At 41.2% G+C, this 11,209-nt stretch overlaps 1 protein-coding gene across 5 annotated transcripts in view; it reads right to left on the reverse strand.

The window, feature by feature from the left end:
* LOC106613657 (polyamine-transporting ATPase 13A3) overlaps positions 1–11,209 on the reverse strand; it is a 63,673-nt gene that overhangs the window by 41,873 nt on the left and 10,591 nt on the right. For all 5 annotated transcript variants that reach the window (XR_006756907.1, XR_006756904.1, XR_006756905.1 and 2 more), the window contains exon 2: positions 4,683–4,763. The gene's annotated coding sequence lies outside the window, so the exon portion shown is untranslated. The remainder of the gene's footprint in view (positions 1–4,682; positions 4,764–11,209) is intronic.

Below are 11,209 nucleotides of genomic sequence, written 5' to 3' on the forward strand. Positions count from 1 at the left end.
CCGATCATTTCTAAAAGAACTGGGATCCCCAGATTTATAGAGGTAGGATAACTTTGGCAATTCTCTCATCTTCAGGAACAATACCAGCTTGCATTGATTTGGTGAAGATATATGTTAGAGGCTCAGTAATCATGGAAGACACAGATTTCAACAAAGAGGCACCAATCTCATCATGAGATGACATCTTTAAAGTTACCAATTACCTCCATTACACCAGGAGGATCAAACTGAAGCAAAGAAGGGACATGTCCCTTAATGTAATCCAAGGGCTTTCCATCAGTTCTCCATTTTCTTTGACAGAGGAACCCACATTCACAAACAAAAGTATTAAATTCACATGAAATAACAGTAGGAACACTGTCTTATTTCCAACAATAAATTGAGATGGAATAGAAAAAGTAATCGACAACTATTCCAACAGTTGATTGATGATTTTCCAAGTTGACTTTATATTTTTTAAGGATTCTTGGAATTTGTTAGTAAAATATTTTTTGGGGGGGAAATTCGAAGTAGGCGAGTAAAATGTGTTATACTTTTTGTAATCTGCAGAATTCAGGGTAGAGGGATTTGTGAACAACTTTTTATACAACTTCAATTTAATTTTTTTAACTGAGGATTTTTTTAGACTGGTTGTAAACCAAGATTTTCAGAACCCATCTACTGCTCTCTTACTTGGTTTAACTAAAAGTCTGGTAAGCAGACCTAACTGATAAACATTTTCCCATGAAATTAACTACATTACCAAAAGTATGTGGATACCTACTCATCGAACAATTCATTCCAAAATCATGGGCATTAATATGGAGTAGGTCCCCCCTTTGCTGCTATAACAGCCTCCACTCTTCTGGGAAGGCTTTCCACTAGATGTTGGAACATTGCTGCAGGGACTTGCTTCCATTCAGCCACAAGCGTATTAGTGTGGACATTGTCATGCTGAAACAGGAAAGGGCCTAACCCCAAATTGTTGCCACAAAGTTGGAAGCACAGAATAGTCTAGAATGTTATTGTATGCTGTAGCGTTAATATTTCCCTTAACTGGAACTAAGGGGCCTAGCCCGAACCATGAAAAACAGCCTCAGACCATTATTTATCCTCCAAACTTTATAGTTGGCACTATGCATTGGGGCAGGTAGCTTCTCATGGTATCCGCCTTTCCCAGATTCATCTGTCAGACTGCCAGATGGTTAAGCATGATTCATCACCCCAGAGAACGCGTTTCCACTGCTCCAGAGTGCAATAGCGGCAAGCTTTACAGTCGACGCATGGCATTGCGCATGGTGATCTTCAGCTTGTGTGCGGCTGCTCGGCCATGGAAACCCATTTCATGAAGCTCCAGACTAACAGTTCTTGTGCTGAAGTTGCTTTCAGAGGCAGTTTGGAACTCTGCAGTGAGTGTTGCAACCGATGACAGATGATTTTCACGCACTTCAGCGGTCCCGTTCTGTGAGCTTGTGTGGCCTACCACTTCGCAGCTAAGCCATTGTTGCTCCTAGATGTTTCCACTACATAAGAACAGCACTTGCAGTTGACCGGGGCAGCTCTAGCAAGGCAGAAATTGACAAACTGACTTGTTGGAAAGGTGGCATCCTATGACGTTGCCATGTTGAAAGTCACTTTGCTCTTCAATAGGCCATTACACTGCCAACATTTGTCTATGGAGAGTGCATGGCTGTGTGCTCAATTTTATACACCTGTCAGCAAAGGGTGTGGCTGAAATAGCTGAATCCACTAATTTGAAGCAGTGTCCAGATACCTTGTACAGTTGAAGGCGTAAGTTTACATACACCATAGCCAAATATATTTAAAACTCAGTTTTTCACAATTCCTGACATTTAATCCTAGTAAAAATCCCCTGTCTTAGGTCAGTTAGTATCGCCACTTTATTTTAAGAATGTGAAATGTCAGAATAATAGTTGAGAGAATGATTTATTTCAGCTTATATTTCTTTCATCACATTCCCAGTGGGTCAGAAGTTTACATACACTCAATGTGGCAGATGTTGAAAAGCCATAACACATAACAGGTTATGGTCAATAATATCAAAAGGCTGCACTGAAATCTAACAGTACAGCTCCCACAATCTTCGCATTATCAATTTCTTTCAACCAATTATCAATTGTCATTTGTGTCTCTATAAGCAGGCTGAAAGTCTGTTCATTTGTTTACAGAAAAGTAGCATTGTATTTGGTCTTCCGTTAGAAACGGTAAATGCCGCTTTACCACTCGAGTAGCGGAATGACTTTGGAATCCCTCTAGGCCTGAGGACAAAGACTGTCCTCTAGGCTCAGATGAAATATATGACATAAAGGAGTGGCTAGAGAGTCAGTTACCATCCTCAGTTGTCAATGCCATGAGGTTTATCATTATTGGTCAATAACAATTTTTCCAACTCTCCCACACTAACTTTACAAAATTCAAACTTGCAATGCTTTTCTTTCATTATGATTTTTTTTTTTTTCATACATGAGTACGATGGCCAACTGTTTGTTATTGGTATTTACTGCCCAAGTTTGCCAATTAAGAAATGTAAATAATTGGCAACATCATGGTTGTGATGAATAAGCCATCTGATTCAACAAAGATGGAGTTGAATTCATTTTTCTGCCCATAATTTTATTTAAAGTACTCCAAGAAAATATGCATTCTTTATATCATTGATCTTGGATTCATAATACAGTTTATTCTTTCTGTTGAGTTTAGTCACATCATTTCTCAATTTGCAATAAGTCAGCCATGTAAACAAGTGTACAAACTGAACTGTGACCTCCCCTTGTCTCCCAGTGTGTTGGAAAGCAGACAACCAGGCTTTCCTCTAGGATTTAGCCTGTGCTTAGCTCTATTCTGTTTTTTTTAAATTCTAAACTCCCTAGTCCTTGCCGATGACATACTGCAGCCCCACCATGCTTGAAAATATGAAGAGTGGTACTCAGTGATGTGTTGCGTTGGATTTTCCCCAAACATAACGCTTTGTATTCAGGACACAAAGTTCATTTCTTTACCACATTTTTTGCAGTTTTACTTTAGTGCCTTATTGCTAACAGGATGCACATTATGGAATATTTTTATTCTGTACAGGTGTCCTTTTCACTAACATTTAGGTTAATATTGTGGAGTAACTACAATGTTGTTGATCCATCCTCAGTTTGCTCCAATCACAGCCATTAAACTGTTTTACAGTCCCCATTGGCCTCATGGTGAAATCCCTGAGCGGTTCCCTTCCACTCCAGAAACTGAGTTAGGAAGGACTGGGTGTATTGATACACCCATCAGAAAGTGTAATTAATAACTTCACCATGCTCAAAGGGATATTCAATAACCATGTATCCATCCTCAGTTTTTATGCAAGTAAAGTGATATTGTATTCAAAATAAATAATAATCACGACAGTGGTGATGGAAACAGGAAGTGTCGGTGTTCGTTTGACATGGTGGGATGTAAAATGTATTATGTTGAAATGCCTTTATGCGCAAATAATTGATATAATAACCATATCAAAGTAAATTTGGAGTCACAATTATATGGTGTGTGGTCCTCCCACTACAACTCGGTAAACCATGCAGTTTATTAGGCTACAGATGAAATAAGTGATGAACTTCAGAGGGTGGTGAAAGTGCACGGTGATGAACTTGATGCTCCTTTCCAATAAATATCGAGGGTCTTAATCTGGTGACATGATCGATGCTTGACTGCCACTTGACCCCAAAAAATATTCTCTCACTTATCCATAATAATCTCATTGTGTAGATTAGACAAACCGCACAGCCCACCGCACTGTTCCTGCGAGCTGTTGGCTTGAGTGCAGGTGCCAAAACCAGAATCGGCACATTTGCTATTTAAACACAATTGTTTTTTTAGACAAAACTATCAATAGAGTTGAAAAGGCAAATGGACACACATTGAACTTTAGTTTCGTATTTAGTACACAAAAACTTAAGTGAAAAGTACATTTTCTGTGCACTACGTCATCACGCACTGATTTTGTGGTGGAAAGTCCATTTGGTGGAAACTGTGCATATTTTCATTATGCGGCTTCTAGAATATTTGCATGAAAATCTGGCTATTGTCAGCTATTTATCTATTTTTGTTTTTTACACACTCATCTTTCCAATAGGTGCCTTTCTTTGTGAGGGGTTGGAAAACCTCACTGGTCTTTGTGTTTGAAATTCACGACTCGACTGAGGGACCTTACAGATTATTGTATGTGCAGGGTCAGAGAGGAGGTAGTCATAATTTTTTTATGTTAATCACCATTAATGCTCAGAGTGAGTCCATGCAATTTGTGACTCGTTAAGCAAATGTTTACTCCTTAACTTATTTACGCTTGCCATAATAAAGGGGTTGAATACTTATTGACTCAAGACATTTCAGCATTTCATTTTTTTTTTTATTCGTACACATTTCTAAAAACAAAATCCACTTTGACATTAGGGGACATTGTGTGTTGGCCAGTGCCAAAATCTCAATGAATCCATTTTACCTCAGGCTTGTAAAATAACTTTTGTGTGGAAAAAGTTAAGGGTTATGAATACTTTCTGAAGGCACTGTATAACTTCAGAGTGGGTAGGTGAGAGTGTGGGGGGAGTTGTACAAACAGTGACATAACTGAAGTCTTAATGGCCAGACAGACTGGCACACATACTCTAGAGAGCCATGACAGATATCAGAAGAGATCCAGGTTTTACCTTGAGAACCCGGGCAGCGACGCCCCCAGACGTTCCTCCTCCCCTCTGTAGCTCGCCCTCTCACGACACGAACCTGGACCCCTGGGAGACAGACAGGAGAACCATCATTAGACACTTCGATCAAAGGCCCTGAACCCTTTCTCTAAAATCTTACCACGTGTATATACACACCCAGGGGGGACTATAGGGAAACTGGCTGATAGCATGAGTAGTTGGGAACATTGAAAAGTTTGACCTGTTGAAGAAAATCAAGAAGTGTGTCAAACAAGAGACTTTAGACTGAAAACAGAAGGAACAAATGTTGAGCATTTCGACAGTCACTTTGTAAGTTTAGGTGTGAGACATCCCTGGATTCAGATTCTTGTCAATTGTCAAAATAAAAATAACACTTGTCAGTGCACTCTTGAAAACGTGCAATCGGTTTCTGAATGCTCAAAGCGTCGCAGCAGGAACCATCATGGTTGACAGAATCTTTGTTTATTTGTGAGCTACGCTACTATTCAGAACCCCCTGGTAGGCCTCAATCAGATATGACCACAGATATTATTAGACTTCTCGACAGCCGGGTAAACCCTGCATTGTTGGTCTTCATTTGATTACCTAGCATCGTCTCTGGTTCGTGGTTATGCTATGTAGAGAACGAGAACAAGGCCATCATTTGACCACAGTTGGCACCGCCACATGCGGTTTGGAGAGAAGAATAAGAATTTGCCCGTGCCAAACCTTTCCTGTTAACATGTGAGACTGGTAGGCAGGCGGGGTTAAGGTTAAGCGACTTCCGCACATCACGACAAACCTGCACCACTGTCAATGTTGTATAACAGGCCAATAAATCACACAGTCCCACAGGCAGTTTGTAGCCGTACTTCAAGAAGCCCTTTCTACAAGGGGCTCAAAAAAAGCTTGGTGTTCTAACAATTGTCTGAGTGAAATCAGTTCACAAAGCTGTCTGGGGCAATGTTATAACACAAATATGTGTGACATTCCTCAGGCCTGTCCTGGAATACGGTTCACCAGTTTGGCCGGGTCTCACAAAGCACCTGATCAAACACATGGAAGGCCTTCAGAGAAGATGCTGCCGTATAATTGAAACACCCGATGACATTTCCCAGCCTGGAGGCAAGAAGAGACCACAAGATGAGAGTTCACTCGGCTACTGAAGGCTACCCACCCACTTCTCCAGGCACTACCCACAAAACCAAACCACTCTAACCTGTGAAATGGGAGACAACACAGCCAGTCACACAGAAATACATCAACTGACCTTTCTGCCTAGAGCATACAGACTGACCCTGTAGTGTACATATGGGTCATTTCTTAACTGTAATTTTGTCCATGAGCCCTAAATTGACAGTAATATAAAATGGAATTGGCCTAAACTCTGGGGTTGAAATCAGCTATCAAAAGACATGTTCCAGGGTCCACTGGAAAAAAACTAAGCATTAGTGAGTAGCAGGTTTGTTTCATCTTTAACACTTTTCTCTTAAATGTCACAGAGCAAGTTTGCTCTCAGGATGAAAACAGTTGTGACGGTGGACAGTTAGGCTTTTAGACACCACTCTGAGGTTGAGCACTCTCTTTGGAATCAAGGGGGCCTTCGTCGGCAGCAGCAATTCAGCCACCCACATAGTTGACTGCATACGTTTCACAACAACCTGAATGAAAGACTCGACTTCAGGATAAACAAGCATTCAAAAAACTGTAACTCAGCAATTTGGATGAGACAGACTCCGGTCCTTCTGTTCTAGTGCGTGTGAACCCCCTCTCTTGATAGAGCTTCTGCTGAGCCAAGTACCAGACAAGGCACTGTAAACCATGGCTGAGATTCATGTGTCCCTCGCGACTGTACATTTTGTGGTATTAGATTCATTCAAATGAGCATTCATTTGTTAAACAGATGCAAATAAAGTTTAATTGACGTGAATTGATTATACACAAGTGAAAAAAGACCCAAGTTAGCTAGAGGTGAAGTAAAAAGGAGGTTTGTACAACCAATACAAATGGCAGGAATGTGTTAATAAAACCAAGCTTTTTACAAATGGCAAATAAAGAGCTTCTTGCCATTTCCATTTATTTTATGAGCAGCGTTTGGTTCAATCCCAACCTGTCAAAACAACATGACTCAGCCAGTCAAACTCACCTTAAGCTGCGGTAGGAGTCCCTAACTCTAAGCGATAGTCTAAAGCAGTAGTCAGTCAAGTTTCACTCAATCTCAGAGCCCGCTATTACCAAAATCGCAGCGTCAAGATGAGGGACTCAAGTCATCCTGAGTGGAGACCGCACAAACGTTATACCTCATAACAGACAAGACCACGGAGCTGACGTTAGAGATGGCATTCATCCACCGACCAGAAGGGAGAGGGGGGAAACGAGATGAAATCAGATAGGGAGGTTAAGGAGAGCCCTAGATAAAATGTGTGTAGGCTAGCTCCGGAGGCCGAGAGAGAGAGAGGGACTGATGTAGGAGAGAAAAACAAAATGTAGAGATCAAACGGCCGTGGAGCCCTAAGTCAGGCCACATGCTCCTGGATTAGCCGTGGCATGGACCTACAGCCTGGGAAAAACGGCTGATAACACCCTTCGAGAGATTAAGCAATATTTTTTTTTACATAAGAGACGCTTTTTGGCACTGAATAGACCTACTAGGCTACTGCAGACGACCATTCTGATCGTTTGCACTAGCTCGAAACAAACCAAGGCCCTCTTTATGAATGTCGTAATACAAAGAAGAAGAGGGAGGTCATGACTTCCCTCTGATCCTGAACTAACTAGCAAAATCTCTAGCTAAATGCCTTTCAAAGAGAAAGATGCTGGGTAAGGACTTCAAAGTGGAAGGAGGTCCACACAAAGTCAATGTCCATATGCAACAGTTATAAAACCCACTGGCCTTAGTGAGTATACATTAGTGATGGGGGGGAAGGAAAAAAAACAATACAGTTATCAAATCCAAATTGTATTTGTCACATTCGCCGAATACAACAGGTGTAGACCTTACAGCAAAATGCTTACTTACAAGCCATTAACCAACAATGCTTTAAGTTAAGAAAAAACGTGTTAAGTAAAAAAATTGATAATTAAAATAAAAGTAACAAATAATTAAACAGCAGCAGTAAAATAACAAGCGAGGCCATATACAGGGGGTACCGGTACAGAATCGATGTGCGGGGGCACCGGTTAGTCGAGGTAATATGTACATGTAGGTAGAGTTACAGTGACCATGCATAGATAATAAACAGAGAGTAGCAGCAGCGTAAAAGAGGGGTCTGGGTAGCCCTTTGATTAGCTGTTCAGGAGTCTTATGGCTTGGGGGTAGAAGCTGTTAAGAAGCCTTTTGGACCTAGACTTGGCGCTACGATACCGCTTGCCGTGCAGTAGCAGAAAGAACAGTCTATAAATAGGGTGGCTGGAGACTTTGACAATTTTTAGGGACTTCCTGACACCGCCTGATATAGAGGTCCTGGATGGCGGGAACCTTGACCCCAGTGAGATATATATATATATATATATATATAATATATATATATATATATAATATATAATATATATATATAATATATATATATATATATATATATATATATATATATATATATTTTTACAATAGTTGGCTGTACCTGCACCAAAACTCCAGTATTTTTCCTTCATAGCTTGTTCTCAATCTTTTCAAATAGGGAGACAAATTTGTTTTCAGCAATTTTATTTCCACAAATGATCAAAACTAGTTCTCATGGCTCGTCTCTCTGCAACAATATGTTTGGAACTTTGAATTGCAATAAAATCACAGTATCGAATCGCAATACATATAGAATTTTGAGAATCGCAATAGATATCGTATTGGTACCTAAGTGATAATATCGTATCGCAAGGTCCCTGGCAATTTCCAGCACTAGTATACCTGTGAGGAACAATAAATATGGTATTTATTAGGATCCCCTATAGCCACTGCAAAAGCATCAGCTACTCTTCTTGGGGTCCACATGAAATAATACATTGTACAGAACATTATTAGTCAAGGACAAACATACATTTAAAATATCACACAGCCTAAATATCAGTACATACACAATATCTAGGTCTAATACATAGTACAGTGCAATACAAGATTAATAAAATGGCTGGGTCTTTTCACAGTAAATATTATTTTCAGTTTTTTTTTTAAAACTGGTTTTCTGCTAGCTTGAGCTACCTGGGGTGGCAGAGTTCCATGTAGTCATGGCTTTATTTAATACGGTGCGTTTTCCAGCCTCTGTTCTGGACCTGGGGACTGTGAGGAGAACTCTGGTTGCCCGTCTTGCTGCACATGACAACATAGCTGGGCAGTAGTCCAGGTGTGACAACACTAGGGCCTGTAGGACCTGCCTTGTCGATAGTGCTGTTAAGAAGGTAGAGCAGCGCTTTATTATGGACCGACTTCTCCCCATTTTAGCAACCATTGAGTCTATATGTTTTGACCATGAAAGCTTACTATCTAGGGTTACACCCAGCAGTTTAGTCTCCTCAACTTGCTCAATAGCCACATTATTCAGTAATAGCTCTAAACAAGGTTTAGCATTATGTGAGTGACTTGTCCCAAAAAGTATGTTTTTTGAGATTCGTATTATGGATCCCCGGCAGCAGCTACTGTTCCTGGGATCCAGCAAAATTAATGTAGTTATACATTTTTCAAAACATTGCAATACATTCATAACAGATTTCACAAAAAGTCTGGATCATTGTTCCTCTAACTTCCGCGACGCATACAAAGCCATCCGTCGCCCTCCTTTCGGCAAATCTGACCACGACTCAATTTTGTTGCTCCAGCCTATAGACAGAAACTAAAACAGGAAACGTCCCGTGCACAGGTCTGTTCAATGCTGGTCCGACCAATCTGATTCCACGCATCAAGATTGCTTCGATCACGTGGACTGGGATATGTTCCGGATAGCGTTGAAGAACAACATTGATGTATACGGTGGGCAAGTTTATTAGCAGGTGCATCGGTGATGTTGTACCAACAGCAAATATTAAAACCTTCCCCAACCAGAAATCGTGGATTGATGGCAGCATTTGCACAAAATTGAAAGCGTGAACCACTGCTATTAATCAGGGCAAGGCAACCAGAAACATGACCGAATACAGTGTAGCTATTCCCTCCGCAAGGCATTCAAACAAGCTAAGCGTCAGTATAGAGACAAAGTAGAGTCACAATTCAACGGCTCAGACACGAGAGGAATGTGGCAGGGTCTACAGTCAATCACAGACTCCAAAAAGAAAACCAGCCCCGTTGCGGAGCCCGATGTCTTGCTCCCAGACAAACTAAACTTCTTCGCTCGCTTTGAGGACAATACAGTGCCACCGACACGGCCCGCTACCAAAACCTGCGGACTCTCCTTCACCGCGGCCAATGTGAGTAAAACATTTAAACGCGTTAACCATCGCAAGGCTGCGACGACACAACAGTGGTAGGCTTGATTACCAACAACGAGACGGCCTACAGGGAGGAGGCGAGGTCGCTCGGAGTGTGGTGTCAGGAAAACAACCTCACACTCAACAAAACAAAGGAGATGATTGTGGATTTCATTGATTGTGGACTTCAGGAAACAGCAGAGGGAGCACCCCCCCTATCCACATAGACGGGACTGCATTGGAGAAGGTGGAAAGTTTTAAGTTCCTCACATCACAGACAAACTGAAAAGGTCCACCCACACAGACAGCATGGTGAAGAAGGCGCAACAGCGCCTCTTCAACCTCAGGAGGCTGAAGAAATTTGGCTTGTCACCAAAAACACAAACTTTTACAGATACACAATCGAGAGCATCCTGTCGGGCTGTATCACCGCCTGGTACGGCAACTGCTCCGCCCACAACCTCACTCCAGATTGTAGTGAGTAGAGGTCGACCGATTAATCGGAATGGCCGATTTCAAGTTTTCATAACAATCTGTAATCGGCATTTTTTTGACACCGATCATGGCCGATTACATTGCACTCCACGAGGAGACTGCGTGGCAGGCTGACTACCTGTTACACGAGTGCAGCAAGGAGCCAAGGTAAGGTGCTAGCTAGCATTAAACACATCTTATAAAACACAATCAATCTTAACATAATCACTAGTTAACTACACAGGGTTGATGATATTACGAGTTTATCTAGCTTGTCCTGCGTTGCATATAATCGATGCGGTGCCTGTTAAATTTATCATTGAGTTACAGCCTACGTCACCAAACGGGTGATTTAACAAGCGCATTCGAGAAAAAAGCACTGTCGTTGCACCAATGTGTACCTAACCATAAACATCAATGCCTTTCTTAAAATCAATACACAATAAAAAAAATGTAAACCTGGATATTTAGTTAATATTGCCTGCTGACATTAATTTCGTTTAACTAGGGAAATTGTGTCACTTCACTTGCGTTCTGTGCAACAGAGTCAGGGTATATGCAACAGTTTGGGCAGCCTGGCTCGTTGCAAAATAATTTGCCAGAATTCTACGTAATTATGACATCACATTGAAGGTTGTGCAATGTAACAGCAATATTTAGACTTAGGG

This window comes from Salmo salar, chromosome ssa10, assembly GCF_905237065.1.
Source record: "Salmo salar chromosome ssa10, Ssal_v3.1, whole genome shotgun sequence".
Classification (NCBI taxonomy): domain Eukaryota; kingdom Metazoa; phylum Chordata; class Actinopteri; order Salmoniformes; family Salmonidae; genus Salmo; species Salmo salar.